The sequence below is a fragment of the Rattus norvegicus genome (genome assembly GCF_036323735.1).
Source record: "Rattus norvegicus strain BN/NHsdMcwi chromosome Y unlocalized genomic scaffold, GRCr8 chrY_unlocalized_3, whole genome shotgun sequence".
In the NCBI taxonomy this organism is placed as follows: Eukaryota; Metazoa; Chordata; class Mammalia; order Rodentia; family Muridae; genus Rattus; species Rattus norvegicus.
Genome location: NW_026947389.1, coordinates 414,504 through 434,447, shown reverse-complemented (window position 1 = coordinate 434,447; position 19,944 = coordinate 414,504). Strand labels below are relative to the sequence as shown.

At 37.9% G+C, this 19,944-nt stretch overlaps 1 long non-coding RNA gene across 2 annotated transcripts; it reads right to left on the bottom strand.

Annotated features, from left to right (window-relative positions):
- Nucleotides 1-261: 261 nt before the first annotated feature.
- On the bottom strand, nucleotides 262-19,842 carry LOC134484688 (uncharacterized). 2 transcript variants are annotated; one of them, XR_010062337.1, is made up of 5 exons: nucleotides 19,767-19,842; nucleotides 16,592-16,819; nucleotides 15,126-15,197; nucleotides 2,061-2,110; nucleotides 262-1,694 (listed from the first exon to the last, which is right to left on the bottom strand). It is a non-coding gene; the product is annotated as an uncharacterized LOC134484688 (long non-coding RNA). The 2 variants fall into 2 exon arrangements; XR_010062338.1 differs by lacking the exon at nucleotides 2,061-2,110.
- Nucleotides 19,843-19,944: the final 102 nt, after the last annotated feature.

Below are 19,944 nucleotides of genomic sequence, written 5' to 3'. Positions count from 1 at the left end.
ATAAGAAGCACTGTATCAAAGCATCATATGAAAATCATGCTAAGGGAATGTGGCCATTGGTAATTTGTAACTGAGCTGAAACACTTACTAGACACAAACTGCTGTAAAAGGTCTTCTCTAGATTCCTGGTGTAGAAGCCGCTGTTCCCTAACAGAGAGTAGAGGATGAATCTCTTTGTACAGAGAAAAGGGATTTATCACAATGATCACAGGCTGTGGTCCACATAATTTAACAATGGATGGATATTTGTAAAGTCCAAGAATCCAGTAGTTGATAAGTCCACAAGCCTGGATGTCTCATCTGTTCATTATTATATGATTAAATCCTCAGTAAGCAGGTTCTATGGTATGTGAGGGTTTGGTAGGAATGTGAGTGTAAGCTAGAAAAAGTAAAAGTTTCTTTCTTCCATGTTTTCTATGGTCTTCAATGTAATGCATTGTTCAGAATACATTGAGATTACCATTTTTCAATAGAACGTTCCTTTCAGGGAAACTGCAGCCTCACAACATGGCTCAGGAGTATGGGAACTGCAAGACCCAGTCTGGGAAGATGTTCCTATTCATCGAGCCCACCTACCAGTATTGCAAAAATACCCAAGAAATTCTCAATCAACTCCCTTTGAAACATGGTCTTCTGGGATTTGTAGACATCACAGCCACTAACAATACCAACTCAATTCAAGATTACTTATAACAGCTCACTGGAGTGAAAATAGTTCCTAGGTCTTTAAGCTAATCAAAGATTTCATAGGCATACTCAGTGAACTAGTCTCCCTCCATCAGAATGGGGAGCTGATGACGTGGCTGAAGCAGATTGGAGCTCTGCTGTTATGAAAAGGATGGCAGTAAATCCCATGCTGACAGCTGTCATCCAGGCATGTGAAGGCCAGTGCACCTGAGAGTTTATGTGCATCATGGAGGAGGACAGTACTTTTTGTGACTTGGATTTTCAAAAAATTGACTTTTATTCTATTCCTCAGTGCTTAAATATAATGCTGTTTGCATGAAACCATGGGGTAGGGAAACTTAACATCACACAGGATTGATTCTCCATACTTTATGTGCTCACATGTCTCTACCTCTAAGCCCATGTTGAACAATCCAGTGCATCTATATTTCCAGTGAATCAATTACCGTTTTTCTACCATGATTTTCTGCTGAAGTCATTTTGCAGAAGTCCACTTCCTAGTGACTATTAAAACAATGGATATTCTGAAGTTGTGTATGATCCACACACAGGCCTTTCCCACTTCAGCATTTCCAACTTTCAAATGGTGTTCTCAACCTTTCCCTCCACAAGCACAAAAGTCCGCAGTGGTATGAGGATGCTGTTTGAAAAATCAGATGAAGAGTTTTACCATAGTTGTTCCTCACTGTAGCAATATTAATGTAGATGGAAGAGCATATGATAAATTCAGCTCTGTTCACAAACTGGTTAATTGCCAAGAAAATCCCAAACAGTTGTGAGTTGATTCTAGTCAGAGTCCCAGAAAAGTCAAATATGAAATGCAAAATTTCAGAGCTCTTCAAAGACTGTCTATGAAAGAATTTGCTTGCAAAACACTGTCCTAAAATATTTATTCCATTCAGACTTTTATATTTTGCTTTGATGTTTATTAATAATGCAACTGCAGGTCTCTTCTCTGGTCTCCAGTGCGAAGGATTCATTCCTAAAAAAGATGTATCTGCAGATGACTAAAAATATAAAAATAAGAATAGATCTTGATTAAAGTTCTGAGTTAAAGATGCAACATCCTATCACAAAGATCATATTAGAAGTAGATTTGACATATATGTGTATATATTTTTATTTTTAGTGTCTTCTTGAATCTGTTCGCACGGATTTTATTGAGAATATGTGTGTATCGGTGTAAATTAGTATGTAATACTCAGTCTTCCTCTCTTTCTGTCAGTTGTCAGTAATGGAGTAGAAACACTTTTTTTATTTTTATCAAAGTTAATAAAGATTTATTATAGGTAGAGGGACAGAAGATAAAATATGCATTGGGTTTATCTATGTAATTTTTCAATAATAAGTATATCCCAAAATATGGATTTTACCTTTGAGCAAACCTTTTGTATAGTCCTTAAGGAATGAGATGTGAATGTCTCTGTTGGAAACATGAATATATTATATTATAAATATTATATGTATACAATAATCTATTCCTTTGTTTACATTTCAAATGTCATTTCCCCAATTGGCCTTTCTTTCTTGAATCACACAAGCCATTCTGATCTTCTTAGTTTCTAAGGTGGTGCTCCCCCATCTACATGCCCACTTCCACTCTAGTCCTCTACCATCCCCCTTCTCTGGGATATGGCATCTCCACAGAACCAATTGACTCCCTTCCCAGAAATGGAAGATGAGGCAGTAGTCTTCTCCATATGCTCTACAATCTATGTAGCAGAAGCCATCTACTGGCACAAATATACACTTGTTTGTGCTAAATTTCCTGAGACTCTGAAGGGTATACTTTATTGATAGTGTTGTTCTTCATATTGGGTTCCAATCCCCTTCAGATCCTTCAGGCAATCCACTAGCCATGCTTTTCTGGCTCTAAGTTTCTGTCAAATGGTTATGTGTATGTGAATCTGTCACCATCTGGTAATGGCAGAGCCCCTCAGATGACAGACATATTAGGGTCTCATCTGCAAGCACATCTTGATATCAGGAGTCATCGGAGGATTTGGAGTCTGTGGATGAAATTGTTCTTCTAGTCTGGTGGTCTCTGGATTGCCTTTCCTTCAGTCTCTGCTCCTTTTTTTTCTTTGCATTTTTTTTTCATTTTGGACATTTATAAGTTAAAGATTTTGAAATGTGTGGGCATCACCTTCTCTTCACAGGTGGGCATGTCTAGCTACAGGAGGTAGTCTCTTGTGGTTCTATCTCTTTGCTGCTTACTATTTCAACTACCATAGTCCCAGTAAATTTATGGAACCCTCTTGCATCCCTGGCATCTGTGACTTTCCTGGAAATGCCCAAGTTCAACACCCACTACTGATGCTTATTGTTATTTATTCCAAGTTCCTGTAGATTTCTCTTTTGTCTTTATATTGTTTCTACACTCCCCATTTTCTCCACCCTTCCTACTTCTAGCAAGGTCCCTCCACTCCTCTCTCTTTTATTATCATTTTGCTCTCAATTCTAAGTCGGTTGCAAGAATCTGCAGTATGGCCTTCTAACATTTTAACTTCCTTGTGATAAATGATTTGTGTATTGGGTATACTGATCTTTTCGGCTAACATCCACTTCTCACTAAGTACATCCCATGTTATGTCCTTTTCGATCTCTGTTTCTTCACTAATTTCCAGGTCCATCCCTTTGCCTACAAAGTTCTTGGTTTCCTCATTTTTAATACCGAGTAGTATTTCTTTGTTTAAATAGAGCACACTTTCTGTATTTATTCCTAAGTTGAGTTGACGTATATCATGACTGTTTGCAGCATTTGACTTATATAAGTAAGGCTGCCCTGAACATGTTCAACCACTTGTCACTGTTATATGTGGATCATATTTGAGTATTTGCGTTGAAGTGATTGGTAAAGCCGGGTCTTCAGGCAATGCTATTTGCAATATTCTCTGAACCTCCACATTGATATCCAAAGTGGCTATACATATACAAATCCCACCAGCAGTGGAGGAGTGTTCCATTTTCTCTACATCATAGCCTACTCTGCTACTGCATTAGTTTTTTGTCTTAGTCACACTGATTGGTGTAATGTAGACTCTCAAGTTCATTTCAGTTTGTATTTTTCTGATAACTAAGGATTTTGAAGATTTCTTGATATGTTTCTCAGCTACTGAGATACATCAGTTCAGAATTCTTGTTTTAGCTCTCTAACCCAGTTTAAAAGTTGGGTTACTTTGTTGTGTGGGAGTTTAACTTTCTGAATTATTTCTATATTTATTATTATGGCACTTTACCAGATATGGGGTTGGTTAAAATCTTTTCCAAATGTGTAGATTTCTGTTTTATCCTATTGGCAGTGAACTTTGCGTTAACAAAAATTTTAAGATTGTTTAAATTTCATTATTGACTGGTGATCTAAGAGCCTGAACCTTTGGTATTTTGTTCTGTAAACTTTCTCCTGGCAAATGTGTTTTAGGCACTTTCTGACATTTTCCCTTCTGTTGGTTTCTGCATATATGGTTTTATATAGATTTCCTTGATACACTTGGACGCGAACTTTTAAGAAAGAGATAGAAATGGATCAATTGGCACTCAGCTATATCCAGACCAACAGTTAGGTAGCATCCTTTCTTAAAATGCTTTCTGTTATGTACAACATACTTAGTCATCAGGTAAATGCAAATCAAAACAACCCTGAGATTCCACCTCACATCAGTCAGAATGGCTAAGATCAAAAACTCAGGTGATAGCAGATGCTGGAGAGGATGTGGAGAAAGAGGAACATTCCTCCATTGTTGTTGGGATTGCAAACTAGTACAACCTCTTTGAAAATCTGTCCTGAGTTTCCTCAGAAATTAGACATTGCACTGCCTGAGGACCCAGCTATACCTCCCCTGGGCATATACCCAAAAGATGATCCAACATACAACAAACATACATGTTACACTATGTTCATATCAGCCTTATTCATAATATTCAGAAGCTGTAAAGAACCCAGATGCCCTTCACCAGAGGAATGGATACAGAAAATGGCATATATTTACACAAAGTACTACTACTCAGCTATCAAAAACAATGAGTACATGAAATTCATAGTCAAATAGATGGACCTAGAAAATAATCATCTGGTGTGATGTTTCCCAATCACAGAAAACACACAAAGTATGGATTCACTGATAGGTCGATATTAGCCCAAATGCTCAAATTACCTAACATACAAAGCACCGAACACATGAAACGCAAGGAGGGCCAAAATGCAGATGATTCACTCCTTCCTTATATTTAGAGTAACTGAAATATAAATAATAGGTGTAGGTAGGCATTGTTTTTAGGAGACTGAAGGAATGGCCATTCAGAGTCTGCTGGACATGTTCCCCCATATATATATATACATACACACAAACTTGAAAAGATTGATGAAGCTAAGAAGTGCATGCTGGCAGGAACTGTATATAGATCCCTCCTGAGAGACACAGCTACAGCATGTGAAACACAGAGACAAATGCCAACAGCAAATCACTGAACTAAGCATAGGGCATCCTTTGGAGGAATTAAAGGAAGGACTGAAGAGGCTAAGGGACTTACAACCTCAAAGAAAATACTGCCAGCAAACTAGATCTTTCAGGTACTAAATCACAACCCAACTCCATATGTAGCAGTGAATAGCCTTTTTGGGACACCATTGTGAAGCTCTTGGTCCTAATAAGATTGGACCCTTCATGTAGGGGAAAGTACGGTCGGGTGCTTTAAGGATAGGAATGGATGTGGAGGGTACAACCACATTATAGAAGGGGAGAAGGAGAGGTTCGGGCTGATGGCCTGGAACCACAGAAAGGAATAAAATATGAAATGTAAATAGTAAATACCAAATTTAATAAAAATGGGAAAATTGTAATCTTAAACGTCAAAAATCTTACTCTTAAATAAATATAGCTTTTGAGATTTTAAAACATTTATTTCCTATGGAAATGAATATTGTTTATACACATGGAATACAAGTGCTCTGCACTATATTAGCTAGTTATATGGAGCCTCAGAAATGAACTCAGGTGTTCTAGAAATATCTTTCACTATAATTTTAAAAAGTTTTTGAATTATTTCTACATTTATCTGATACTTCTTTATTGACTATGTCCAATTGCTGTTAAAAAGATACAGAAAAGTACTTATTCTTTTTACAAACGTTGTTACACATATTCCAGCACTGACTCAATATGAATTAGGGTGGATATTATAAGGTATTATTAACCTACTGTCTCCCTGTAAAAGTAAATTCTGTAAGTAATTATTTATTGTATCTTGATTTTTTTATTGTATGAAATATCAAAATCTACATTGACATGCCATTATCATTTACTTAAACTATTAATTTAATCGATTGTAATATGGACCACATGTAGTGCACCATAGGAGAAATGTAAGGATTGCTGTAAATCGTACTGTCTCCTCTTTGTTAAGCTTGGTATGTATCAAAATCAGAATGGTATAGTGACTCATATTGACATGTAAAAATGATGTAATTACATATGGTGTCCTCTGCGGTGAAAATGATAAGCAAGCTTAGTATTTAAGATTTTAAATATTTAATGGAATCAAAGTTATGTTAGATTTCTTTTAATGGTAATCTTCTGAGGAGATAATTGGGCCTTAGTAACCAATGCCCACAAATATGATACACTCCTCTGCTTATTATTTTAAATTAATAATACCTGGAGTAGGCAAATGCTGTATGAAGTTTCATCCACTATACCCCTGTTTAGAGATTGGATATGTCAGAGATGAAAAGGGTTATCTTCGGTTCTTTATTGAATTTTATTTAATTAAATGAATGTTTTCAAAAAGAAATATTAAAGAATATACCCATACATGAACAGATTTTTGTCAAAGGTTATTGTTAATGTTTTCACACTGTGTAATTTCGCTATAGGGTCATGCAATATTGTTAATGTATCTGAGGCATTCATCCCATTAAATCGACCAATAATGTTCAGCATGTTCAAATTACCAACATCCATATTGAAACCTGTACCAACTTTTAACTTCATTTCCTTTTCTGCTCTTTTACAATTTGATGCCATTTTTCTAGTATTTACCATGTATTTATAAATTAACCTGTTTCTGTAACCCACTCAGAATCACTTGTGTATATTCTTCAACAACTTTCACTCAATATGAAAGTTCAGGTCTTTTACAATTTTTGTTTACAATTGAATGAAGCACTTCCCTGCACAAGGTCTTCTTCTACAACTCTGCGTTCTCTTCCAGAAGTGTTCTTCCTATGATTCCTGTCACATAGCCAGGTTTCTGTTTTAGGTCTGAGTAGAACTAGAACTTTGTAACAACTTTGTTTTTCTTGTCTAAAGTTTCAATGGAAAAAAAAACTCTTGGTACATAATTTATTAGGGGAAAATAGATCATTTTATTTTCTCAAATAAAGAGAAACTATAAAATGGTTGATGTTGAAAATGGTACTTGAAAGAGAGAAGGGGATAGTGATCACATTGGTGACAGAGAAATAATAGTTATCTGTAAGAGAACAATGGTAGTAAAGATAAAAAAGATGGATCATGATTAATTTTCATGAGAGCACATGAGGATTTGTTAGAGACTTAAACATTGTGATAGGATTTGAGGTAGAATGCAGAGCAGGGTGGAAAGTAACGAAGATTTGAACTTGGAGACAAAGTTTGATGTTTTGCATTTAAGTAACAAAGACAAGATGATGGGATAATTTAACAGATTAATGTAAAGGAAGTTAAGTATTTAATGTCTCTTAATTACCTGAGAGGGTATTTCAAATAGACATTTTATTTTAAATATTATGGCTGATAAATCTCCCTTTAGGTATTAAAATATGAACGTAATTCACATTTAAAATTTGCTTCATATAGGAAGATATTTTCATATTTTAATACTAGTTATTTCATGATCGATGATTCTGAGTATGTGATATTTGTCTACTTTTCATCTGTGATCTTTCATCTTTGTAACTATGTATGTATGTATGTATATATGTATGTATGTATCTAGTTTTCTATCTATCTATCTATCTATCTATCTATCTATCTATTGCTCTGATCTATCACATATAGCAATCCATTTGTTATATTTTCTACCTTACATAGGTCTTGAATCCTGAAATTATATAACATGCTGGAAAAACTAATGAGATATGTCACATGCTAAAACATATGTACAGTGACATTACTAAATTAAGTCTTTGTGTTTTTATCAAATAGATAATGAAATTTGATAGTATAATAATCACCTACATTGAATCTATTTTCTGAACTGTGATTTTAAAATGAATCAAATTTATAGAGCAGCTTTTAAAATTCTTGAGTGCTAATGCATTTAGCAATAAAGTTTCATAAAATTAGAAAATAGAGTTCGTTTTTATGTTACATATTTATATGTATATACATGTACATACACACATACAAACAAATATATCTATATATACATATACACATATATATATATATATATACATATGTTTATCTGTGTCAACATACACATTTATGTATATACACATACACATATGTATATGATATATACATATGTCCTGATGTACACATACATATACAGACATATATGCAAATATACATATATACATACATGCTTTTTCAAAGTAAAGACCTTGCTTTTAGAAGAATTTGCCTAGGCATGACATATATGGTTTAGCCAAAGAAGAGAAAAATGTTGTTATTTCTAAATGACTCTGTAATCATTTTTTCTTGTTTAACATGATGATTGTTTAGCGATCTGACTTCCATGTACTTGGGGATTGATATGATGTCCTTTGCTTCTCTAATTCACTCATACACTTACTCCAAAAATAAGTGATTCCTTATTATGTTTCCAGTACATATATAGAGAATTGACTTATAAAAATATATTTGTAGTTTCTGCTTTCCTTCAAGGGCTTCACCATCTACTGAATATATAATCAAATATCATTGTTTATTAAGTATATAATCTGCACAAACAATTTTCTTCCTATATATATATATATATATATATATATATATATATATATATATCATTTTGATCCTCCAAGAATTCATTTAGTTATCAGTCCACTTCTTTTTTTTTAAATACTAGAAACAACAGTGTGAAAATTTCCTCTTTAAAATAAGATGTAATGGAGTTAAAATTCAAGTTCACATAATATATTGCTCCAAGTCATTTTTAAAACTGTATTATACTTGATGCCTTGAGTCACCAAGTTCAATAAATTGTAACTATTTTGTCAGTAAATATAAAACAAAATAAAATCTAAGGGAAATATATTAATAAGATACAATTACAAATTGTTTATCCACTCACATATTCCCTTCTATATCTTTACATTTAACATAGAACTAGAGGATTGGGGATTTAGCTCAGTGGTAGAGTGCTTGCCTAGCAAGCACAAGGCCCTGGGTTTGGTTCTCACCTCTGGAATAAAAAAAAAATAGAACGAGAAAATAATTAAAACCCATTACACAACTTCCTACAACCCTGGGATCATTGTTTGGAAAAGGAAATTTAGAGATGAAAAGTGAAAAAAAAAGTGAAAGAATGTAACCCTGCTAGTAGATGTTTGAAAAAACATGTATACTTAGGTTGAGGTTCTACAATATAAAACTGACTTATCCCTACAACTAGATGGTGTGTGCTTTTGGCCAAACAGAACAGGAAAATTAACAGATGAGCTCCATGTCTTACACACTTTTTTTGTAAATTTGCTTGAAATCATAGTTTTGATAATTATCATCTTAACCAAAGGCAGCATTAGGCTTACATATTCACAAGCACCTTGTTGTCACCTTTTGTTAACTAACTGTATTTTATTTCATACAAGAGTAAGAATAAGTAACTGCTATTGAGGTGGTTTTAAGGGTTTGTAGTACCATTACAGCTCATAAGTTGTAAGTGTTTTTAAACTTTTTTATAGGAAACATGGTCAAAGCATGTACTCTGTCTTAATTTTTCTCATCTGATCACATATTGGATTACCCATTTCAACATTAGCTGCAATAGCTGTAAATGATTGGAATGATCTCTATCCCACTGAGGAGAAAATCATGTACAGAATTACTCAGCTACAGTAATATATTTGTAGCAGCAGCAAAAGTTTCAAATACCTTATATTTTTCAAGGAAAAGTTGACTATACAGACTATGGCAAACACTTAAAGCAGCAGCAGCAATGTTTCTGACTCCTGAGTCTCTGCTGATCTTCAATTCCCTGAGAGCGGCACAGCATATAACTTCTCTCTTTCCAGATTACTGACAGAAGCCTGGTTGTTTCTAGTATGTTGTGCAACTGCTGTTATTTCCTGTTTGTTATGACAACTCTACAAAACTGGACTACTAGTGTATTCATGAAATACTTTCTATTGGAACAGACTGCCTCTGCTAAACTGTGAACTGATATTCTGCTTTCCAGACAACACAGATGGGAGTTGCTCCAGTGAACCTTTCTTTCTTTTTTTTTTCTTTTTTCTTTTTCTTTGGAGCTGGGGACCGAACCCAGGGCCTTGTGCTCGCTAGGCAAGTGCTCTACTGCTGAGCTAAATCCCCAACCCCTCCAGTGAACCTTTCTAAGCAGGGCCACCAGCACACCCATCAAAGCCCCCCATTCTTTCTTTTGCCTTGTGTGGGTGGAGGGCTAAAAAGGAGGGTAAAGCTTTTAAGAGTCATCATCAAACATAGATATGTTGAAAAAAATAAAGTATAATTTGAAGAGTTATCAGCTGTGGGCTTTCCTTGGAGTGGAATATTACTCAGGCATTTGATGTATGCTGCATGACAGGACCCTGAGGATACCAAGTTACTACAAAATGGCTGGGATTCTCTGGTTCTGTATGTATCAGTGAATATAAAATTATCATAAGTAGTGGCAAGAAACAGGAGGTTTGAGGTCTGGTGGAGGGAGAACAAAGATGGTTCCTGTGTGCAAAATCCATGGCATCTCAGCTTCATAAATTCAAATAAAGCTGGGTTAGAGAGGGAGTAACAGACACACACCAGACATGCTGTGCACTATACCAATAATAGCAAAGAGCTAACTTTTCTGCTGTATATTTTTTATTTCAAACCAAACCAAAGAAAACAAACAAACAAACAATAAAAAAAACAAAGAACTATGAGTGTGAATAAAGATTCACTGGAAGAACTTTGTCGGAGGCTCTCAATATTCAACACTAAATAAATAATCTAAAATCAATGATGACCCACTCACTCATGGAGCTGGGCAAAAAGTAAACTTGGCGATAATATTTTGAAACTGCATTGAATCCCATGGTAAGTGTTCATTGTGCAATATGTTGAAAATATTTGCACGCTATTTTTTTTTTCAGTCGGTACAAGTTTTTAGTCATTTGTGTGAACATTCAGCTTCCTGAGGTCCAGGCTCTCTAACCATTGTATTCCTGCTGCAAGGACAGCACTGACAGCAGTGAATCATAATGAGCTCTTGTCCAGTTACAGAAGAAGGAATTGAGGGACTAAACTACAAATCAAAGAGTTCACAGGTAGGGATCCATGGCTCCAGCCACATATATAGAAGAGGATGGCATTGTCTGGCATCAATAGGAGGAAATGCCTTGTCCTATAAAGTCTGTTTTTTCTAGTGTAGGGGATGCCAGAATGTTGAGGTGTGAATATGCAGGCAGGATTGGTAGCAATCTCAAAGAAGCAGGGGGAGGGTGGATGGAAGAGACGGGAACCAGAAAAGGGTATAAAATTTGAAATGTAAATACATAAAATATTCAATTAAAAAAGAAGGAAATGAGGTAGAAAGTTACAGGAGGCTTAACTCAAAAGAGTGAGAGAGCTTCTAGATGCTGGTATAAGTCAAAGATTAAAGCATTTTAGTTATGTATGAAAGGCAAGGGTCAGGAGACTATAGCATTTTATGTTTTTCAAGAAAAATCATTGAAATAATAGTTCCATTTCTTATATGAACACAGAAATTTTGCAGCCATCTTTGTTTGATGGGGCCTGTTGTACCTCCCCTTGATCAGAGGGGTCTTCTCCAACAAATTTTGGAGGAGAATTGGAAAGACTGGAGAACTGATGTGAAAAACTCTTCTCACATTCCTGACTCAAGAAAAAACCACCTAATTCCATCTGGGCCTCCTGTGCATAGGGAGTTAGGAACAGTAGGGGCAGGACATTTCTGCTTGCGGCTCTCATAGAAACCTGAAAATCAACCCGAGGAGCGACATCAGACCTGAGACCAGAGGTGAATCAAACTTTTCTGCTCTAAGTGACCTGACTGGTCGACTCAGGACAAGCAAAGGCAGAAATCCTCTGGGACCAGGAACTTCCAGTTTCTAGCTGGCTACTGAACCTCGTGATCCCAGCCCAGAGCTCCCTGCTCCTAGATGCAGAGACAGAATGCTGATCACCCAGGAGTGTGGACAATACTGAGCCTACAAGAAACCGAGGCTTCCAGGTCTGCCCACCGTTATACACATCTCTGGCCCAAGACAAAACAGCATAGTGCTTCTGGACCCAGGAATATAGCGGAGTAAAACTGCAGGACCACCATGTTCCAGACTGTGCCTGGATCCGAATTGACCTGATCAAACAGCTCCCTGCACCCAAAAGCTGATGGTGGGGGGAATAGAACACTCCTGGGAAACCAGAGGAGACAATTCTCTGCCCAGATTCCTGACTCAACAGGAAAACACCTTGTGCCATCTGTGCATCCCCCCCTCCCACAGAGGAACATAGGAGACGTAGGTGCAGGTCCTTCTGATTCCTACCCACAGGGACAGCTGAAAGCCAGTGGACAGGAAAACTATCCACCTGAAAGGAGAAAACTCTGTTCCCATAACAGGGATCTACATACATAAAAGATACCTTACTAAATCTCAAAGCACACACTGCACCGAACACAATAAGAGTAGGAGATTTCAACTCCCCACTCTCATCAATGGACAGGTCATGGAAAACAGAAACTAAACAGAGATGTAGATAGACTAAGAGATGTCATGAACCAAATGGACTTAACAGATAATTATAGAAGATTCTATCCTAAATCAAAAGGATATACATTCTTCTCACCACCTCATGGCACTTTCTCCAAAATTGGCCATATAATTGGTCATAAAACAGGCCTCAACAGATACAGAAAGATAGAAATAATCCCATGCATCATATCAGTCCACCACGGGATAAAGCTGGTCTTCAATGACAATAAGGGAAGAACGCCCACATATACGTGGAAGTTAAACAATGCTCTACTCAGTGATAACCTGGTAAAGGAAAAAAAAAATAAAGAAATTACAGACTTCTTAGAATTTAATGAAAATGAAGGTACAGCGTACCCAAATTTATGGGACACAATGAAACCTGTTCTAAGGGGAAAACTCATAGTGCTGAGTGCCTGCAGAAAGAAACAGGAAAGAGAATATGTCAGCATCTTGACAGCACACCTAAAAAGTCTAGAACAAAAAGAAGGAAATACACCCAGGAAGAGTAAAAGGCAAGAAATGATCAAACTCAGAGCTGAAATCAACCAAGTAGAATCAATGATAATCATAGAAAGAATCAACAGAACCAAAGGTTGGTTCTTTGAAAAATCAACAAGATAGATAAACCCTTAGCCAGACTAACGAGAGGACACAGAGAGTGTGTCCAAATTAACAAAGTCAGAAATGAAAAGGGAGACATAACTACAAAATCAGAGGAAATAAAAAAAAAACATCAGATCTTACTACAAAAGCCTATATTCAACAAAATTTAAAAATCTGCAGGAAATGGACAATTTCCTAGACAGATATCAGGTGCCAAAATTAAATCAGGAACAGATAAACCTTTTAAACATCCCCATAACTCCTAAAGAAATAGAGGCAGTCATTAAAGGTCTCCCAAATGAAAAAAGTCTGGGTCGAGATGTTTTTAGTGCAGAATTTCTTATTCATAATAGCCAGAAGCTGGAAAGAACCCAAATGCCCTTCAACGTAGGAATGAATGCAGAAATGTGGTACGTCTACCCAAAGGAATATTACTCAACTATCAAGAGCAATGACTTTATGAAGTTCATAAGCAAATGGATGGAATGGAAAATATCATCCTGAGTGAGGTAAACCAATGACAGAAAAACACATAAGGTATGCACTCATTGATGAGTGGCTATTAGTCCACCTTGTCGAATTACCCTAGATGCACAGAACACATGAAACTTAAGACAGATGATCAAAATGTGAATGCTTCAGTCCTTCTTTAAAAGGGGAACAAGAATGCCCTTGGGAGTTAATAGGGAGGCAAAGATTAGAACAGAGGCAGTAGGAATGCCCATTCAGAGCCTGAGCCACATGTGGCCCATACATATTCAGCCACCAAACTAGATACGTGGATGAAGTAAAGAGCTGCTTGCCGACAGGAGTCAGATGTAGATATCTCCTGAGAGACACAGTCAGAATACAGCAAATACATAGGCAAATGCCAGGAGCAAACCACTGAAGGAATCAGAGAAAGGACTGGAAGGGGCTCTGGACCCCATTTGAACAACAATGCCAACCAACCAGAGCTTCCAGGGACTAAGCCACTACCCAAAGACTATACATGGTCTGACCTGGGCTCCAACCACATAGGTAGCAATGAATATCCTAGTAAGAGCACCAGAGGAAGGGTAGCCCTTGGTCCTGCAAAGGCTGAACCCCCAGTGTACTTGATTGTTGGAGGGAGGGCTCTAATGTGGGGAGGATGAGGAAGGGAACACCCAAAGAAGGGGACAGGGTAGGGTTAGGGGGATGTTGGTCTGGAAACCGGGAAGGGGAATAACAGTCGAAATGTAAATAAGAAATACTCAAGTTAAAGAATGTAATCAGATAAACCCATACCGATTTTCACTTCTTCATAATTTCAAGAAGAACCTGAAAGAGAATATATAATATTCCAGAGGCAAAAACAGGAATTTAAATTAGCCAGCATAAATATGTTTTTAAAATTTTCTTTTTTCTGTTATTTAATAATTCTGAGTATTCCTCTATAAATGATAAGACGGTTGTGTAATGTCTACCGATCCCGAAAGCCTGAAACACTGTGAAAAACTGTATTTCTCCCTATGTGGGTCTTTGGTCAGCATCCATTTCATTGCCCATCTAAATTCTCTGTTTCTCAAGTAGATCAGAGGACTACGTGAGGATGTCACTCTCATGTAGAGGACCAAGGAACTTTCCGTACTTGCATTTATTTGCTCTTGTGAGCATGTAAATAAAACTTTCAGTTCCAACAACAAAACATGGCCGTCCAATGGGATCCCCGTGAAAAAAAAATCTTTCTTTCTGCCATCAGTGAACTTTAGCACACTGGTAACAACACAGACAATAATATAAAGGAATAATCCTGGAATAATAATAATAATAATAATAATAATAATAATAATAATACCCTCGAGGTATCACAGACTAAGGAAAGTAAATGTTGAGCCCTGTTTTTCAAGGGATATTATATCCATGAAATCAAATTACCTCACACATAATAATCACTCACCCTGTCACGGCTTCAAGAGTGAGTTGAGAACCAGAGTGGCCTTTTCTTAGGAAAAGAGAAAGATCCATCAACCTTCCAAAAAGAAAACCAATCCAGACAGTCTGTGTGAGGATGGTTAGCTTATACATGACTAACACACACACACACACACACACACACACACACACCACGCACACAACATGCGCACACACACACATGCACACCGACACACAAGCACACAGACACACAAAGAAACACACACTCAGACACACACACAAACACACACAAACACATCTCTGATCTCTGTTTCTTAGAGTGTCCAGGTGCACACCAGGTGTGAAAGGATGAAGTGGGCCCAGGAAACTGTCAGTCAGCAGAATCTTGGTCTGCCTGCAAGTGAGTTAGGGGTTCCTCCAAGGAATTCAGTGTCACAGTTCTTTTCGGAGGTATTAGGTGATTTGCGGTGTGCGTATATCTTACTCAGGGTGAAAAAGGGCTACACAAACCTTGGAGACCAGGACGTGCTTTTCGGGTGCATTTACATTGATGGAGACCTCCTTTGGTTGACCTTCTTTAATCTCTGTCCCAGCCTCAGTCTGTGGTTCAGGGATCTCCGTTTGACCTCCTCAGAAATCGACTCCACTGAATGTGCCCCATCCCCACCCCTGAGGTCTTGCTTGCTCGAGTTCAAAGGATTTCAGTTTCGGACTCTACTTTCTCCATCAGATTAAATCCTCAGGAAGGTCGCCCTCTAGATGCCATGAATTAACCAGTCCATCGACTTTCTGCATTAACCCGTATGTCCCCTAATTCTGGCCGGTTCTCTCTGCACTGAGCTATCTCTCCGTCATCCCCACCGACCCTCTGCTCCTGTCCTCAGTCGCCCTCAAACACTCACAGAATCTGTTCCAGATTTCCTTTCAGAGAGGTCGATGCTTTCCCCCTCACGGGCGTTCTTGTTTCCTATGTCCTCTCTGCATTTGTAGATTGTAGATGGAATGAGATTTATCGCACAGCTGATACCATGCATAGGTAAACGCCAGCCATGTTTGTGTCTCTAGGTCTCAGTTCCCTCTCGAGCTGTTTTTTTTTTTTTTTTTTTTTTTTTTACAGTTTCATATATTTTCTCTTAAGCTTCATGATGTCATGCCCCATGCAATGATGTCAATTCTAGATCCCATTATGTGATGTCCCCGCCCTAATGATGTCATGCCCCACCCCATGATGTCATGCCCCACCCCAATGATGTCACACCCTGATCCTGTTAGGTCATGTTCCCGGTACCCTCCTTGCCAGAATGATTGTATCTATTTATCAGGTAACATTCTGAATGCTGACCTGGCACCACACTCCTTCAGTCTCCCACCATTTACAGTCCCTCCTTCTAACCTCTCCCCTTCTTCTCTGAGAGAGTGGAGGACCCCTCTGGGTACACCCTCTCCCCTGGCACATCAAGTCTCTGCAGGAATAGATTCATCGTCTCCTACCAGCTCTTGAAAACGCAGCCCGGGTAGGAGAACAGGATCCACAGACAGGTGACGGGTTTAGTGAACCCACGTGAAGACCATTGTGCAACTCTGCCTCTCTCAGTCCTTCCCTCAGCTTTTCAGTGAGACTCACTGAGCTCCATCTGATATCAAGCCCTGTGCCTCTGCTTCTGTGTCAGTCGGCTGCTTGGTGGAGCGTTGCAGAGGACAATAACGCTACCCTCCCATCTGCAACACAAGAAAGGACCGTGAATAATGTCAGTTTTGCTGATTGCCCAGGGGAAAAGTCTCACATCCGGCCACTTATCCTTTGGCCATTCCCTCATTTCCTGTTCCATCTCTGTCCCTGTGTTTCTTATAGAGGGGGCGATTTCTGGGTCAAAATTTTGGGGGTGGGTTTGGGTACTTATCCATCCAACTTGGGTCCTCTGTGGCTACTGAAAGTGGCCATTTAAGAATCTGTATCCCCACTGTAACAAGTCTCAGCTAAAGTCACCGTCAAGGAAGCCAGGGTAGCCTCACAAATCACAGATTGCTGGCAAATCATACAGATAGTACCCACCCTGGACAGTCACTGAATCAGTATATTCACTTGGCCCTCTGCCCCTCTTGCCCGTCTCTACCAAGAAATGATCCTCAAACCCCATTTCCCTTCCCATCCCCTCAGCCACTCAATTCTTTCCTTCCATCTGCCTCCTGTCATTATTTTATTCATTATTCTGAGTGAAATTCACGCATTTTCTTAGGTCTTTCTTCGTGCTTAGCCTCTTTGGTTCCATAGATCATAGTGTGTGAATTCTGTACTTTATGGCTAACACCCTCTTTTAAGTGAATGTGTACATGTTATTTTGGGTCTCAGTTACCTCATTCAGGACAATACTTTCTCATTCCATCTACTTGACTTTATCTTCTCAATATCCTTATTTTTCATATGTGTGTAGTATACCATTGTGTAAATGAACCACATTATCTGTAGCCATTATTTGTTTTAGGGGCATCTGGCTTATTTCTATTTTCTGTTCACTATGAAGAAATCCACTAGGAAAATGATGGAGTACATGTCCTTGCTGTATGGCAAAGGTCTTTTCAGATATAAGGCCAGGTGTAGTATAACTGGGTCTTTAGGAAGAATATTCCCATTTTCTCAGAATCCACTGGACACATATGCTAAACATATACGGATTTGCTCTTCCCCCAGCAAATTCTATTTGTATCCTGATATTTATCTGCTTCCTCAAAAGAGGTTTCCCCCAGACAAGGCCTCTATCATAGACTCAGGTAATCGCATATTAACCTTCTTCCCATTTTACATGGTCAGTAAATGCTAGAGCCTATTACTGATAGCCAGAGGGGAAAGTTGGTACTGGAGGTTTGACTGTCGGGATATGTAGAGATGCAGAAGAGAGTAAGAGGAGAAGCGAGAAGGCTGAAGAAAAAGAGGAGGAAGTAATGATGGAAAAAATCCATATGGCCTGGAGAAAGCACATGTAGCAAGGGGTTTTATGGTTTGGGAATAAGTTATAATAACGTTAGATCTACCCAATACACATTTATAGATTATAATTATAATAACCAGATTGTGTGTTTTCTTTATGGGCTCATTAGGTTTGGAAATTCCAACAAGCTTTCCTCAACAGTATTTCTGGATCAAATTTTCTGTTAATAGAGATCTCCTCTTGTATGGGCTCTAACCATTGCTCCATAGTCCAGTAGACACAGCTGTTTTTTTCCTCAGTCATGTCTCTTGTATTTTCTATGGACATCTGTGTCTTCAGTGTTCCAGGCCCAGTGTTCCTTTTTCTCAAGATCTTCAATGATCTCACCAAGAGGAGTTTCAGTTTTCTCAACTCGTTCCACCTAGTTGACCGCAGCTTCACAATGTCCTTATTTTTCATAGGTGCATAGTATACCATTCCAAATATTTCCTGATAACAGTGAACCATGGTGAGCAGGGTAAATTTTCCCAAGGAAACTTAAAACATTCAATCTCTAAATCTACATCTCCTAATCCCATGATGCTTGGGTTGACTGAATGGCCATGGCATGAGCAGATTGTTCTAAGGGACATCAAAGCCATTTCCTTCTCCAGTAATGGCTGCCATCCCTCTGTCAGAGATTTTTCCCCTGGTAATTTTCGGTGACTGATGTGATTTAGAAATTGTGAAAACATCTGCATGCTGGAAAGCCAGAGATGTTTCAGGTTGACCTTTCTTCCACAGCCAGGTGACCTTCACCAGAGGAATGGATAGAGAAATGACCTATATTCACACAATGGACTACTACTCAGCTATCAAAAACAATGAGTGCATGAAATTCATAGGGAAGTGGATAGAACTAGAAAATATCATCCTGAATGAGGTTACCCAATAACAGAAAAACACACAAAGTTTGCACTCATTGATAATTGGATATCAGCCCAAATTCTCTAATTAACTATGATACAATGCACAGACCACATGAAACTCAAGACAGAGGACCAAAATTCAGATGTTTCAGTCCTTCCTTAAAATGGTAAATAAAATATCCATAAGAGGGGTAGGGAGGCATTGTTTTTCAGAGACTGAAGGAATGGCCATTCAGAGTCTGCTGGACCTGTGGCGCACACACACACACACACACACACACACACACACACACACACACATATATATATATATATATATATATATATATATATATATATATGCACCAAAACTATTTTGAATAAGAATTTGGGAGTTTATCATTTGAAGTCGGTACAAAATATTTACACTGTTATATTGACTTTGTAGCTGGGCCAACTGTGTTGACAAAATCATTGCAATAAATGGAATTATAAAACAGAATTTTTGAGTACACATTAAGGAATATTTATAAAGTCCCCTATCAAGGAATGTACAATAAGAATGTGAAATACAATATTCATTCAATTAAATATTTGTAGGGAGAATACTGGCCTTTGGGAAACAGAGAAAACTTAGAAAATTGAACTATATGTTCACAGGAATGAACTTGGGAATTAATTATTATCTAGAAGAATCTCCTCCAATCCATATTTCTAAATCTTTTCTACCCATGCCAAACCCTGACTACCTTTCTCCATTCAGAACATGTAACCACTAATGAAGCAAGAGATTTCTCTAGCTTTAAAGAGATGGAGTATGTAAAGGTTTCCACTGTGTCACAGGAGACATACCTGGAAATGGCACTCCAAATCTGATCAGTGTAAGGAAAACTGTTTAGGTATTAGGCCATGGCAGGTCTCAGTGACGTCATCATTAGTCCCTCCCTGAAATATCTCTTGTAACCTGGAGGTCCCTGTCTTCTTCTGTGATGTCACAAGTGTTGTCGTGCCTGCAACTGCCTCTCAGATA